The 14,209-nt window shown below is 43.5% G+C and overlaps 1 protein-coding gene across 4 annotated transcripts in view; it reads right to left on the reverse strand.

Moving 5' to 3' along the window:
* Window positions 1-14,209, reverse strand: part of si:zfos-2326c3.2 (mitogen-activated protein kinase kinase kinase kinase 4) — a 349,204-nt gene that overhangs the window by 68,379 nt on the left and 266,616 nt on the right. The gene's annotated exons all lie outside the window — the stretch shown is intronic.

The raw sequence follows: 14,209 nt of genomic DNA on the forward strand, positions 1-14,209 counted from the left end.
CTCCACCATCCAGTCCATGCTCTCTTCTCACTACTACCATCAGACAGAAGGTACAGGAGCCTTAGGTCCCACACCACCAGGTTCCCTACAACCATCAGCCTCCTGAACCAGCAGAAATAACCTCAGCTCAGAACTGGTTCCACAACCTACGGATTCACTTTCAAGGACTCTACAACTCATGTTCTCAATATTATTTATTATTAGTGGGGGTTTCTTTTTTTTTTGCAAATTGGTTGCTTGTCTTTGTTTTGTGTGTAGTTTTTCACTGATTCTTAAGTATTTCTTTGTTCTACTGTGAATGCCTGCAAGGAATGACATGTATATGATGACATATAAGTACAATGATAATAAATTTACTTTGAACTTTGAAAAACTGTAGGTGCAGGATATCCGAAATAAAATTAGGAAATGCTGGAAGTAGCAGGTCAGGGAGCATCAAAGGGGAGAAGAAACAGAGTGAGCACTGATCCTGGCTGACCTGTTGAATACTTCCAATATCTGTTTATGAAAATTACTCAGGAATGAAAGGGTTAATGTATGAGGAGAGCTTAATGGTGCTGGGCCTGTATTCGCTGGAGTTTAGAAGAATGACAAGATTGTTTAATGTCATTTCCAGCACACAAGTGTAAAAGAAAACAAAATAATTGTTACTCTGGATCTGCTATAACAGAAAAAATACAATAAGATAAAAAACACAATATAATAAAAGACAATAAACATGAATACATAAGATAGCCTATATACATAGATTGATTGTATGTCCATAAAGTGATGCTAGGCACAGGAGTGTCTGACAGGAAATGATAAAATAGTGGTGGTTGAAGGTGTGGAAGGGAGGGTTAGTGGGTGGAGGAGTTGATCAGCCTTACTGCTTGGGGAAAGTAACTGTTTTTGAGACTGGTGGTTCTGGTGTTGATGCTACATAGCTTTCTCCCTGATGGAAGTGGGACAAACAGCTCATAAGCAGAGTGTGTGGGATTCCACATGATGTTTCTAGCACCTTTCTGTATATATGTACTTGATGGCAGGTAGGTTGGTGCTAGTGATGCATTGAGTAACTTTGACAACTCATGGTAGAAACTCCCCATCTGTCGCAGTACAATTTCTGTACCATGCAGTGATGCAGTATGTTAGAATGTTCTCTATTGTAGAATGACATGAGTATAGATGTGCAAAGTTCAGCTCTCTTCAGCCTCTTCAGAAAGTAGAGATGTTGGTGAGCTTTCCTGATTATGTAGAATGTGTTCTGGGACTACAAGAGGTTGTGTATGATGTGACTCTCCCAGGAGTCTGAAACTGCTCAGAGTTATCACTGCTGATGTAGAAGGTTGTGCATGGTACGAGTTCTCCTGAAGTCGATAACCATCTCCTTAGTCTTGTTGACATTGAGGAAGGAGTTATTTGTCTGGTACCAAGCCTCAAGCTCTTCCATATCCTGTCTGTAGGCCATCTCATCATTGTTCGTGATGAGGGGAGATCTGATTGCAACCTATCGGATTTTGAAAGGGATGAATAGAGTGGATGTGGAGAGAATGTTTCCTATATTAGGGGAGTCTGCCACAGATATATAACACAGATTTTGCAGTGGACTCAGGGGAGGGGCAAATATCACTGGTACAGCATCAGGCAACACACATCAAAATTGCTGGTGAATGCAAAATTTCTGGTGATGCTGCCTGGCCTGCTGCGTTCACCTGATGTGTGTTGCTTGATGCTGTACCAGTGATATTTGCCCCTCCCCTGAGTCCACTGCAAAATCTGTGTTATATATCTGTGGCAGACTCCCCTAATATAGGAAACATTCTCTCCACATCCACCCTATGTAGTCCTTTCAACATTCAGTAGGTTTCAACGAGATCCCCATGCATTCTTCTAAATTCTAGTGAGTACGGGCCCAAAGCTGCCAAATGCTCCTCACATGTTAACCCCTTCATTCCCAGAATCATCCTTGTGATCCTCCTCTGGACTCTCTCCAAGACAACACGTCCTTTCCTTTCCTTCTTTGTCGAGCAGCGATAAGTACTGCTCGGTGTCTCTCCTCCAGGTTGTTGTCAGCGGTTCTAACCAATGCTCACCAGCCACTCTGGTCTTACACCCTCTGTTCCAGCCATTTGGGTACAATCCCAGCATGGGAAACGTTAGTTTTCACACAATCTTTGAACCTCTTCTGGGGCCTACCTCGATTCCTCTTGCCCAGCAAAAGCTGCTTGGGGATTCGGGAATCCTTCACAGGTATGACATGGCTTGCCCTGTCCACCATAGCTGTGCTTTTACAATCATGACCCTGCCCTGTCGAGGATCTTTAGGTTTGTAATTCAGTCCTGCCAATGGATACCAATAAGGAATTTCTTTTGTGCACCCTTTATCTGGGGAAAAGTCTAGACGTTTTCACCTTGTTTATGTCCCTCACGATCTAACATGCCTCAGTCATGGTCCTTATTTTTACAATATAAAAATGTTCTGTTGGTGGCTTCATTGTCCAGCCAAGGGTGCTCTGGAGGAATGGCGTTCATTTACATGCAAAATGTAGCACCCAGAAAATTCACCACAATCTTTTAATAATACCGTCAATGTTACAAACAAACAATGAGGTACAGACTAATGGGGGGTGGGGGCGCTTCAGTCAGGGAAGCGGAACTGATTATCCTGGGGCAGTGTCACAACGTGCTTGCTCAGGGTATTCAACAACACCAACTGACATTTATATGGCAGTTTTAACACAGTGAAGAGATCTAAGGCATTTTGAAGGCATGCATTCAGATAATAATAAATGGGGAGCAAATTCAGAAATCAGATGTGCAAAGGGACTTGGGAATTCTTGTACTTAAATATTTACATAAGAGAGAAAGTGAGGGGTGGGACGGAGGTACGTCTCTGCCAAAGGAGGTGTAACTCGATCCTTCCCTCTGCCAGCCTGCAGGTCACCCTTGGGCAAAGCGTAGCACCTGCTTAGCACCCCCTTCCCGATCAGAGTCACATGAAGCCATGGGAGCAGGTGGTGGATAGTCCTACGAGCCCTGGAGCATATCACAAGTCCTGGCTATATGACCACTGACGCCAGGCAGACAATCTCTGAAGAGTATTAATAACGGCGGGGGTCACCCGTCTTGTAAAGACACTGCCCAGCAGAAGGCAATGGCAAACCACTTCTGTAGAAAAATTTGCAATTGTCATGGTCAAAGACTATGATCACCCACATCATGCGACACTGCACATAGTGAATGAACAGTAAGTACTGTGCAAAAGTCTTAGGCACATATAAAAAATATATATTTTTTTCTCACCCCTTATGGGTGGTGTGTATGTGTATTTTTCCCTCAATCTTCAGTTCTAAATGTAAATAATGTAATTTGTAAATTGCAAGCAGTAAGTTGAAGTTGAAGTACTTTAAGGGCAAAGAGACAATTTCGAATGACGCTGGAGGTGACATCAGATGTACGACAACTCTGGCAGGGTCCGCAAGACATTACTTCCTACAAAGCGAAACCCAATAGCATGAACAGCAGCGATGCTTCACTACCAGATAACCTCAATGCCTTCTATGCCCGCCTTGAAAGGGAGAATATAACTACAGCTGTGAAGATCCCTGCTGCACCCGATGATCCTGTGATCTCTGTCTCAGCGGCTGATGTTGGGCGGTCTTAAAAGAGAGCAAATGCTCACAAGGCAGAAGGTCCCGATGGGGTACCTGGTAAGGCTCTGAAAACCTGTGCCAACCAACTAGTGGGAGGATTCAAGGACGTTTTCAACCTCTCATTGCTATGTGCAGTAGTTTCCACTTGCTTCAAAAAGGCAACAATTATACCAGTGCCTAAGAAGAATAATGTGAGCTGCCTTAATGACTTTCGCCCGGCAACACTCACATCTACAGTGGTGAAATGCTTTGAGAGGTTGGACATGACTAGCCTGAACTCCTGCCTCAGCAAGGACCTAGACCCATTGCAATTTGCCTATTGCCACAATAGATCAACGGCAGATGTAATCTCAATGTCTCCTCACACGGCTTTAGACCAGCTGGAAAATACAAACACCTATGTCAGGATGCTGTTCATCGCCTATAGCTCAGCATTTAACACCATCATTCCCACAATCCTGATTGAGAAGTTGTTGCAGAATCTGTGTCTCTGTACCTCCCTCTGCAATTAGATCCTTGACTTGCTAACTGGAAGACCACAATCTGTGTGGATGAGTGATAACATCTCCTCCTCGCTAATGATCAACACTGGTACACCTCAGGGGTGTGTGCTTAGCCCACTGCTCTACTCTGTATATACACATGACTGTGTGGCTAGGTGTAGCTCAAATACCATCTATAAATTTGCTGATGATAGAACCATTGTTGGTAGAATCTCAGACGATGACAAGAGGGCGTACAGGAGTGAGATATGCCAACTAGTGGAATGGTGCCACAGCAACAACCTGGCACTCAACGTCAGTAAGATGAAAGAGCTAATTGTGGATTTCAGAAAGGGTAAGATGAAGGGGGAACACATACCAATCCTCATAGACCGATCAGAAGTGGAGAGAGTGAGCAGTTTCAAGTTCCTGAGTGTCAAGATCTCTGAGGACCTAACCTGGTCCCAACATACCGATGCAGTTATAAAGAAGACAAGACAGCAACTATACTTCATTAGAAGTTTGAAGAGATTTGGTATGTCAACAAATACATTCAAAAACTTCTATAGACGTACCGTGGAGAGCATTCTGACAGGCTGCATCACTGTCTGGTATGGGTGGGGTGGGGGCTACTGCACAGGACAGAAAGAAGCTGCAGAGGTTTGTAAATCTAGTCGGCTCCATCTTGGATACTAACCTACAAAGTACCCAGGACATCTTCAAGGAGCGGTGTCTCATAAAGGCAGCATCCATTATTAAGGACCCCAGCACCCAGGGCATGCCCTTTTTCACATTGCTACCAACAGGCAGGAGGTACAGAAGCCTGAAAGCACACACTCAGTGATTCAGGAACAGCTTCTTCCCCTCTGCCATCCGATTCCTAAATGGACATTGAACCCTTGAACAGTACCACACTTTTTTAATATATAGTATTTCTGTTTTTTGCATGATTTTTAATCTATTCCATATACATATACCATACTTTATTTATTTATTATTATTACTTAATTTTATATATAAAACTGAAGAAATTCCAGACTTGAAAGAACAGATAGCAAGGAAGGCTAAAACTAGAGTAATCCCAGTGTTGATCAGAGCACTTGGAGCTGTGACATCTGGACTGGGAGAGTGGCTCCAATAAATCCCAGGAACAACATCTGAGATCTCGGTCCAGAAGAGCATACTATTAGGAACAGCAAGGATACTGCTTGAACAGCAAGCCCTCTGCTGGTCAGTTTGCAGCTGAACAGGGAGCAGATATTTGTGTTTCACCTGTGAAAGATCAAAACTTGAATTATGGACCATAAGATCTTCAGGCACGGGCGTAGAATTAGGCCATTCAGCCCATCAAATTTGCTCTGCCATTCAAACATTGCTGAATTTATTTTCTCTCTCAACCTCTCTCTCCTGCCTTATCCCCAAAACCTTGGACATCCTTCGTAATGAAGAGTCTATCAGCCTCTACTTTAAATATACCCAATGACTTGGCATCTACAATGAATTCCACGGATTTACCACCCTCGGGCTAAACAGCATCATACGTGGCAGTTAGCCTGACACTATTACAACCAGCGACCTGGGTTCAATTGCATCAGTGTCTGTGGGCAGACTGTAACCTTCTTCCCATGACTGTGTGGCTTTCTTCCAGGTGCTCCAGTTTCCTCCCACATTCTGAAGGCATACGGGTCCCCAGGTTAACTGATCACATGTGGGTAGTTGTGCAGTGTGAGCTCACTGGGCTGGAAGGGCCTGTCACTGTGCTGTATTTCTAAGTACGTAAGTAGATAAATAAATAACCAAGCCTCTCCATTGACCCGGTTGTTCTGAAAATTGCTAATTAATCGAATTTCCACTTGAGCTTAGCCCTCTTGAAGCAGTTCTAATTTGAGTTAGATCTCAAAAGTTCACTCTGAGCCGTTGTGCATTGTTAAATGTGACTGCTGGCATTTATAGTCATAGCCATACTTTATTGATCCCGGGGGAAATTGGTTTTCGTTACAGTTGCACCATAAATAATAAATAGTAATAAAACCATAAATAGTTAAATAGTAATATGTAAATTATGCCAGTAAATTATGAAATAAGTCCAGGACCCCTATTGGCTCAGGGTGTCTGACCCTCCAAGGGGGGAGTTGTAAAGTTTGATGGCCACAGGCAGGAATGACTTCCTATGACGCTCTGTGCTGCATCTCGGTGGAATGAATCTCTGGCTGAATGTACTCCTGTGCCCACCCAGTACATTATGTAGTGGATGGGAGACATTGACCAAGATGGCATGCAACTTGGACAGCATCCTCTTTTCAGACACCACTGTGAGAGAGTCCAGTTCCATCCCCACAACATCACTGGCCTTACGAATGAGTTTGTTGACTCTGTTGGTGTTTGCTACCCTCAGCCTGCTGCCCCAGCACACAACAGCAAACATGATCGCACTGGCCACCACAGACTGGTAGAACAGCAAACATTCACCTCATCGCTACCCAAATCCAGTGACTATCGGTTACGCACAGCCGGTCCAACGCATGACTGGCCTACAGCCTCAGTCCCCGCTTCAGGGATAAAAAAAATAACGACCAGACGTTGGGTAGCGACGAGCATTCACAATGCGTGCGCTGTGTTTGAATATTCAGCAACACCGCGGTAGCTTGGAGTGGGTTCGGAGCGCTGTGATGCTGGCCACGTGGTATGCAGCCCCACCAGCTGGCCACAACGTTTCAGCACCAGCTGTAATGGGAACCAGATCTTCTGTTGCCAGAGGAATACAAATGGGGTTGTACTATAAACTGTATGGAACAACAACATTCCCCAGACCATTCTTGGCCTTTAACTTTTGTCTGTTAGGTATTTATCATGAGAAAAGCAATTTAAATTAAAAGGAATTCCTGGCAGATGTTAACAAGTTACTGTTCAGACAGCACAAGCATGAAGTCAAACGTAGAACAGTACAGCACAGGAAAAAGCCTTCAGCCCACAATGTTGTGCTGAACCAATTAAATTAGTCATCAAAAGACCAACTAAACTAATCCCTTCTGCCTACACAATGTGCATAGGCTTCCACTTTCCTCACATTCATGTTCCTATCTTAATGTTTCTTAAATGTCCTGAATGTTTCTGCTTTGCCTGGGCAGGGCGAAAAGCATTATCACGGATGCATCTCACCCTAACCATGGACTTTTCACTCTCCTCCCATCCAGTAGGTGCTACAGGAGCCTCCGCTCCCGCACCAGCAGGCACAGGAAGAACTTCTTCCTGGAGGCTGTGACCCTGCTGAACCTCACATCACAGCGCTAAGCAGTATTGCACCCATATTGTACTGTCTCAGTACTTTTATATTTGTGTGCTGTAACACTTACTTTTTATTCGCAGTTATTTTGTAAATAACACCATTCTTTGCATTTCTGGTCAGATGCTAACTGCATTTCATTGGCTTTGTATCTGTACTCAGCACAATGACAATAAAGTTGAATCTAATCTAATCTAATCTAATTCCAGGCAGCACATTCCAGGCATCCACCACTTTGTGTATAAAACTTGCCCCTCACATCTCCTTTGAACTTATGTCCCTTCACACTTAAATGCATGCCCTCTGATATTAGATATTTCAACCCTGAGAAAGAAAGATATTGTCTGCTTGCTCTATCTATGCCTCTCATAATCCTATAAATCTCTACAGATCTCATCTCAGTCTCTGTTACTCCAGAGAAAACAATCCAAGTTTGTCCAGCCTCCCTAAGGCACACGCCCTGTAATCCAGGCAGCATTCTGCACCCGCTCCAGAGTCTTGATAATGCTGGGATAGAGAAAACAACCCTTCCTACAGTCTTTGGTTATCAGAATCCCGAGGCAACAAGCTGTTTCTGCTAACAGAGATGCTGAAAGCTATTTATCATAACATCAAGTTCATTTGATAGCAACCTCTTCTCGTTGCACCTTTAACTCCCGTTCTACAAAAACACCTGGCATAGACCTGGGCAATTAGGCAAGATTCGCTCAACTTCTGCCTACCAACTCTTTGCGTCATGGTCTCAATATTTATCGCTTATTTATTTATTATTAGTTATTTCTTTTGGTAGTTGCACTATTTGTTATCCTTTGTACACATGGTCTTTCATTCTGTTATGGTTATTATTCTATAGATTTATTCAGTATGCCGACAAGAAAATGAATCTGGGGGTTGTATATGGTGACATATATGTGCTTTGATAATAGTTTACTTTGAAATTTGAACTTTGTACTCTGTTAACCACCTCACAGTGTAGCAGTTAGTGTAATGCTTTACAGTGGCAGTGATCACAGCGAAGGCATTTAAATGTCCGAGTTAGTCAACAGATCGGGCAGCATCCAAACAGGAGTGGAAGTTCAGCTTGCAACTCCTAATGAAACATCATCAACCATTTGGCGCAGCACGGTAGCGAAGTGGTAGCTGAAAACTCTTACAGTACCACCATTGTCTGTGAGGATTTTGTATGTTCTCTCTGTGACTGCATCAGTTTCCACCCACATTCCAAAGACATCCGGTTGGTTATGGGCACGATATGTTTTTGCTGGAAACACAGAGACACTTGCAGGTTGCCCAGCAGAGTTCTGGCTGATTTGATGTGATGCATAATGACACATTTCACTGTACAATTGAAAAATAAAGCTAATCTTATCGTACCTTCATCTTAATAACCTCTCCTGGTTCCATCTGTCACTTGCCAATCCCTACCGCCCCCTTCCCTTTCAGCACTTTATACTAGCAGTCTCCCCCTGCACTATAAATCCTGTTGATCAGTGGGTCAGGCAAGCATCTGTGGAGCAAATGCTGGTGACACACGGAAGTTAGCATCAGTGGAACGACCTTAACTCTGTTTCTCTCTCTACAGAAGCTGCCTGACGCGCTGAGCGTTTCCAGTGCCTTCGTGTTTTTATTTTAAATATCCAGAATCTGCAGTTTTGTTTTGATTTTCATCTCTTTTGCCTTTCCTTTACCCCAAGGTAGGGAGAATGAATAAACCGTATTCTATTTTTAAAAAGGAGCAAATTCAGAAATTGGAGGTGCAAAGGGACTTGGGAGTCTTCGTGGAAGATTCCCTGCAGATTAACTTGTAGGTTGAGTCAGTGGCAAGGAAATGCTAAGATGACACTTTATGAGGCATGGGTTAGACTGCACGTGGTGTATTGTGAGCAGAAAGGATGTGCTGGCATTGGAGAGGATATGGAGGAGGCTCACAAGAATGATCCTGGGAATGAAAGGGGTAACTTATGAGGAGCATTTTATTTCTTTGGTCCTGTACTCGGAATTTAGAAGAATGAAGGGGGATCTCATTGAAATATATCAGATACTAAAAGGGCCAGATAGAGTGAATGATTCCAATATTACGGGAGTCTAGGACCAAGGGGTACAACCTCAGAATACAAGGACGTTGCTTTAGAATGGAGATGAGTAGGAATTTCTTTAGCCAGAAAGGGATGAATCTGTGGAATTCATTGCCACAGATGGCTGTGGAGGCCATGTCATCGGGTATAATTAAAGCAGAGATTGATAGCTTCTTGATTAGGACAGGCATCAAAGGTTCTGGGGAGAACGTAGGAGAATGGGGGTTGAGAGGGATAATAAATCAGCTGTGATCAAATGGTAGAACAGATTTGATGAGCCAAATTCTGCTCCTATGTCTTACCATCTTAACACTTTAGTGACCATGTATGAAACATATTTGATAGTCTAGGTTAAGTAGTTGAGATGTCTTTGGGTATGAACACAAGAATTGCATTCCAACAGTTCCCACAACATCTTTAATGGTATCATGGTAATTGACTTTAATCTATTAATTAACAAACTATCTGTATTTTATCTCTATTCTTCTCACATATTTCTGCGCTACAAGGCAAGTTATGGTGAGCTATTTGTGCTCATACTCCAATTAATTGAATAAGATATAAGTTAATGGTATAATGTTAGTAGGGAAGAATTCAAGAGAGCCCCTGGAACTTGATGTCTCGTAGCATTTGCACAGAAATACTTGCTCAGGGTATTCAACAACAACTTGTATTTACATAGTTGCCTGTCTGTTGAGGTAACATCACTGAACATGTGCAACCTCAGGTAGTCAGATCTCATACAGGGTCCGCATTCGTCATCGTCTGTGAGTCCTCAGTCAATACCGAAAATCAGCACCCAAATGTCAATCGGATAAGCGAGGCACGGATCAAAGCTGTAAGGTTGATTGGCAGTCCAGGTCAAAGATGGAAGGTCAATTGGATATCTAGATCAAAGCCTGATGGTCGATCAGAAATCTGGATCAAAGCCCAATGTTTGATCAGAGGCCCAGATCAAAGCCCAAAGGTCATTTGGAGATCCAACGGTCAAGGCCTGAAGGCGAATCTCTGTGAGTCCACTGCGGAAGTTGGGACCAGGAGCACATTGAAGGCTAGAGGTTAAAGACACCCTGTCCTGGGTTAGGGGGGCTATGTCTGTGCATGGGTGGGTGGATAGCAGAGAGGGAGGAACAGGGTTTGTTTCATTTTTGTTGCTTGGTATGTTGTGTTTTGTGTTCTGTGCTGTTCTGCTGAATATTATGGGTATGCTATGTTGCCACTGGAATGTATGCCGACATATGTGGGCTGTTTCCAGCACATTTTTGGGTGTGTTGGTTAGTAACTCAAACTTCACTGCATGTTTTGATGTCAATGTAACAAATAAATCTCAATCTGAACCTGAATAGAAGCTAGAACAGCTCCTTGAGAATTGGGCATGGCTTGAATGTTGAACATGGAACAGTATAGGACAAGAACAAGTCCTCCAGCCCACAATGTCTGTTCTAAACATAAAGCCTCATTAAATTAAATCATTTTTGCCTGTACATAATCTATGTCCCTACATTCTATGCATATTCATGAGTCTAACAGCTTTGTAAATACCACCATCATATTTGCCTCCAGCACTATTGCAAGCACCTGCCTCAGTGTGGACCACTCTGAGTAAAATATTTGCCCCACACATCTTCTTTAAACTTTCCTCTGCTCATTTTACATCAGAACCCATCAAACTCAAACTCCACGTCACAGTGAATTTTCCAGCCTCTTACCACAGGTAACACTCACATTTATATAGGCATCCGTTAGTCTCAAGAGACCACAGATTTGCGCCTTGGGAGGTTTCCAGGGCGCAGGCCTGGGCAAGGTTGTATGGAAGACCGGCAGTTGCCCATGCTGCAAGTCTCCCCTCTCCACGCCACCGATGTTGTCCAAGGGAAGGGCATCAGGACCCATACAGCTTGGCACCGGTGTCATTGCAGAGCAATGTGTGGTTAAGTGCCTTGCTCAAGGACACAACATGCTGCCTCAGCCAAGGCTCGAACTAGTGACCTTCAAATCACTAGACGAACACCTTAACCACTTGGCCACGTGCATATTATACACTCACATTATATCTGTGATAAATATAAAGATACTTTGCTAAAACCAGATACCAATGAGGGCTGAAGAAGCAGAGGTTAAGGAGAGCACCCTCTGCAGGAGCAGCTTATACTATGATGTGCAATAAACTGGAACAGAAAATTCACTGTCCTCTTTAAGGGTCTTGGCCCAAAACGTCTTGTCCATAGGTGCTGCCTGGCCTGCTAAGTTCCTCCAGCACTTTGTGTGTGTTGCCAGAAGATAGAAAAGGTTGCTAAACTGTGGGATTGGTTGTTAGCTCTACCAAATTCTACCCAGATCTACCTCTCTCCTGTGTACTTGATGTAGTTTACAGCCTCCAGAGTGGCACGGGAGTGTAGTGTTAGCACAGTACTTTACAGTACAGGTGTCCTGGGTTCAATTCTCACTGCTGTCTGTAAGCAGTTTGTAAACATTTTCCCTGTGACCAGCTGTGTTTCCTCTGGGTGCTCTGGTTTCATTCTACAGTCTAAAGATATTGGTAGGCTAATTGGTCATTGTAAATTGTCCCATGATTAAGCTAGGATGAAATTGGGCTATTGCTGGGTGACGTGGCTCGAAGGGCTGGAAAGGCCTGTTCTGTGCTGCATCTCAATAACTAAATAAAATACAAAATAATTCAGCCAAATACTGTAATGGGAGAGAAAAGACCGTGGGGAATCTTAGAAAGAAAATCCTGTGTGTGTCTGAAGAAATCCCAAATACTAATCAAGTAAATATGTTTTAAGTGTGATCAATGTCGTAATTCAGAGGAGCAGAACAAATTATGAGTCCATGCCAACCACTGGGTCTGTACCAAACATCAACCACACAGTGGCACGATAGTGTAACAGTTAGCGTAGCGTAACACTTCACAGCGCCAGTGAACCAGGTTGAATTCCCGCTGGTGCCTGTAAGGAGGCTGTACATTCTCCCCATGTCTGTGTGGGCTTCCTCTGGCGGCTCTCGTTTCTTCCCACATTCTCTGACGTAAGGGAAGTTCTGGACATCCTATGTTAGCGTTGGAAGTATGGTGACACTTGTGGGCTGTTACCAACACATCCTTGGAATGTAGGTGAGCAGAATGTTAATGGGATTGTAGTGATCACACTCTCTAAAAAGGGGGTCCCCTGTTGGGAATCCCTTTCTTAATGGTATTGGTCCATGGCACAAAAATGGTTGGGAACCCCTGATCTAATGCAATTGTCCCAATTCCAGGATTTAACAACCATATAAAAGATGGGTACACAGCAATCAAATGAGAACATGGGACATCATTACGTTCAACATAAATCTGAGAGAGATCAGTGAAACCATGAGGGACAGGCAAGGGAATGAGGGATAGTTTTCATCAATGTATTGTGCCAACTCTTTAAAATACTCCAGGGTCAATCTAAACCCTCCCTCCCACATAGCGCTATTTTTTTTCTTTCATCCATGTGCCTATCTAAGAGTCTCATAACTATCTATAATGTATCTTCTGGCCTTGTAAGCACAAGAGATTCTACAGACACTTGAAATCCAGAGCAACACACAAGAAATGTTTCTTGGTGGAGAAACTCAGCAGGTAAGGCAGCATCTATGGAGAGAGTCAATGTAAGAGTCCCAGTTTGAAATGTCAACTGTTTATTTCTTTTGATAGATGCTGCCTGATCTGCTGAGTTCCTCCAGCAATTCGTGTGACGTCTGATGCCATATAGCTCATGGGATTTATATTAACTTTTTCATTCATGGTGTTGATGGTGGGATCTCTGCGATGGCCGGTCCATTGCATGTTAAAGGTAGATTAATAGATTCCCACTTGTAGGAGAGAAAACTATCTCATGCAGCATAGTGAAACCATTCAGGAAATTGTGCTTATGCCAGTCAGTGAAGGCTCATTTTCCTCCACCTCTGTTTCCTTGTCAACCACACTCAGTGGCCAATTTAATAGGTACACCCATACACCTGCTCGTTAATGCAAATATCTAACCAGCCAATCACACACAGCAACTCAATGCATAAAAGCATGCAGACATGGTCAAGAGGATCAGTTGTTGTTCAGACCAAACATCAGAATGGGGGAAGGCATGTGTTCTAAGTGACTTTGACCATGGAATGATGAGGCCACATGGTGTGGTTTGAGTATCTCAGAAACCGCTGATCTCCTAGGATTTTCACACATGACAATCTGTAAAGTTTACAGAGAATGGTGTGAAAAACAGAAAAAAAACACCCAGTAAAGCAGCAGTTCTTTTGGCAAAAATGGCTTGTTAATGAAAGAGGTGAGAGGAGAATGGCCAGACTGGTTCAAGCTGACAGGAAGGTGACAGTAACTCAAACAGTGGATTGCAACAGCGATATGCAAATGGTCTCTGAACACACAACACGTCGGACCTGAAAGTAGATGAGCTACCACAGCAGAGGACCATGACCGTACTCTCAGTGACCACTGTGTGTATTTTTAAACATCAAATGCAAACAGGGCAGGGTGAACTCTTATGCACAAGAGATTCTGCAAATGCTGGAAATTCAGAGCAAAACACACAAAATGCTGGAGGAACTCAGCAGGTCAGGCAGCTTCTAGGGAGAGGAATAAACAGAATAAACAGTTGATCTTTTGGGCTGAGATCCTTCATCAGGACTGGAAAGGAAGGAGAATGAAGCCAGAATAAGGTGGCGGGGAGAGGGGAAGGAGTGCAGACTGGCAGGTGATAGA

This window comes from Mobula hypostoma, chromosome 10, assembly GCF_963921235.1.
Source record: "Mobula hypostoma chromosome 10, sMobHyp1.1, whole genome shotgun sequence".
Taxonomy (NCBI): domain Eukaryota; kingdom Metazoa; phylum Chordata; class Chondrichthyes; order Myliobatiformes; family Myliobatidae; genus Mobula; species Mobula hypostoma.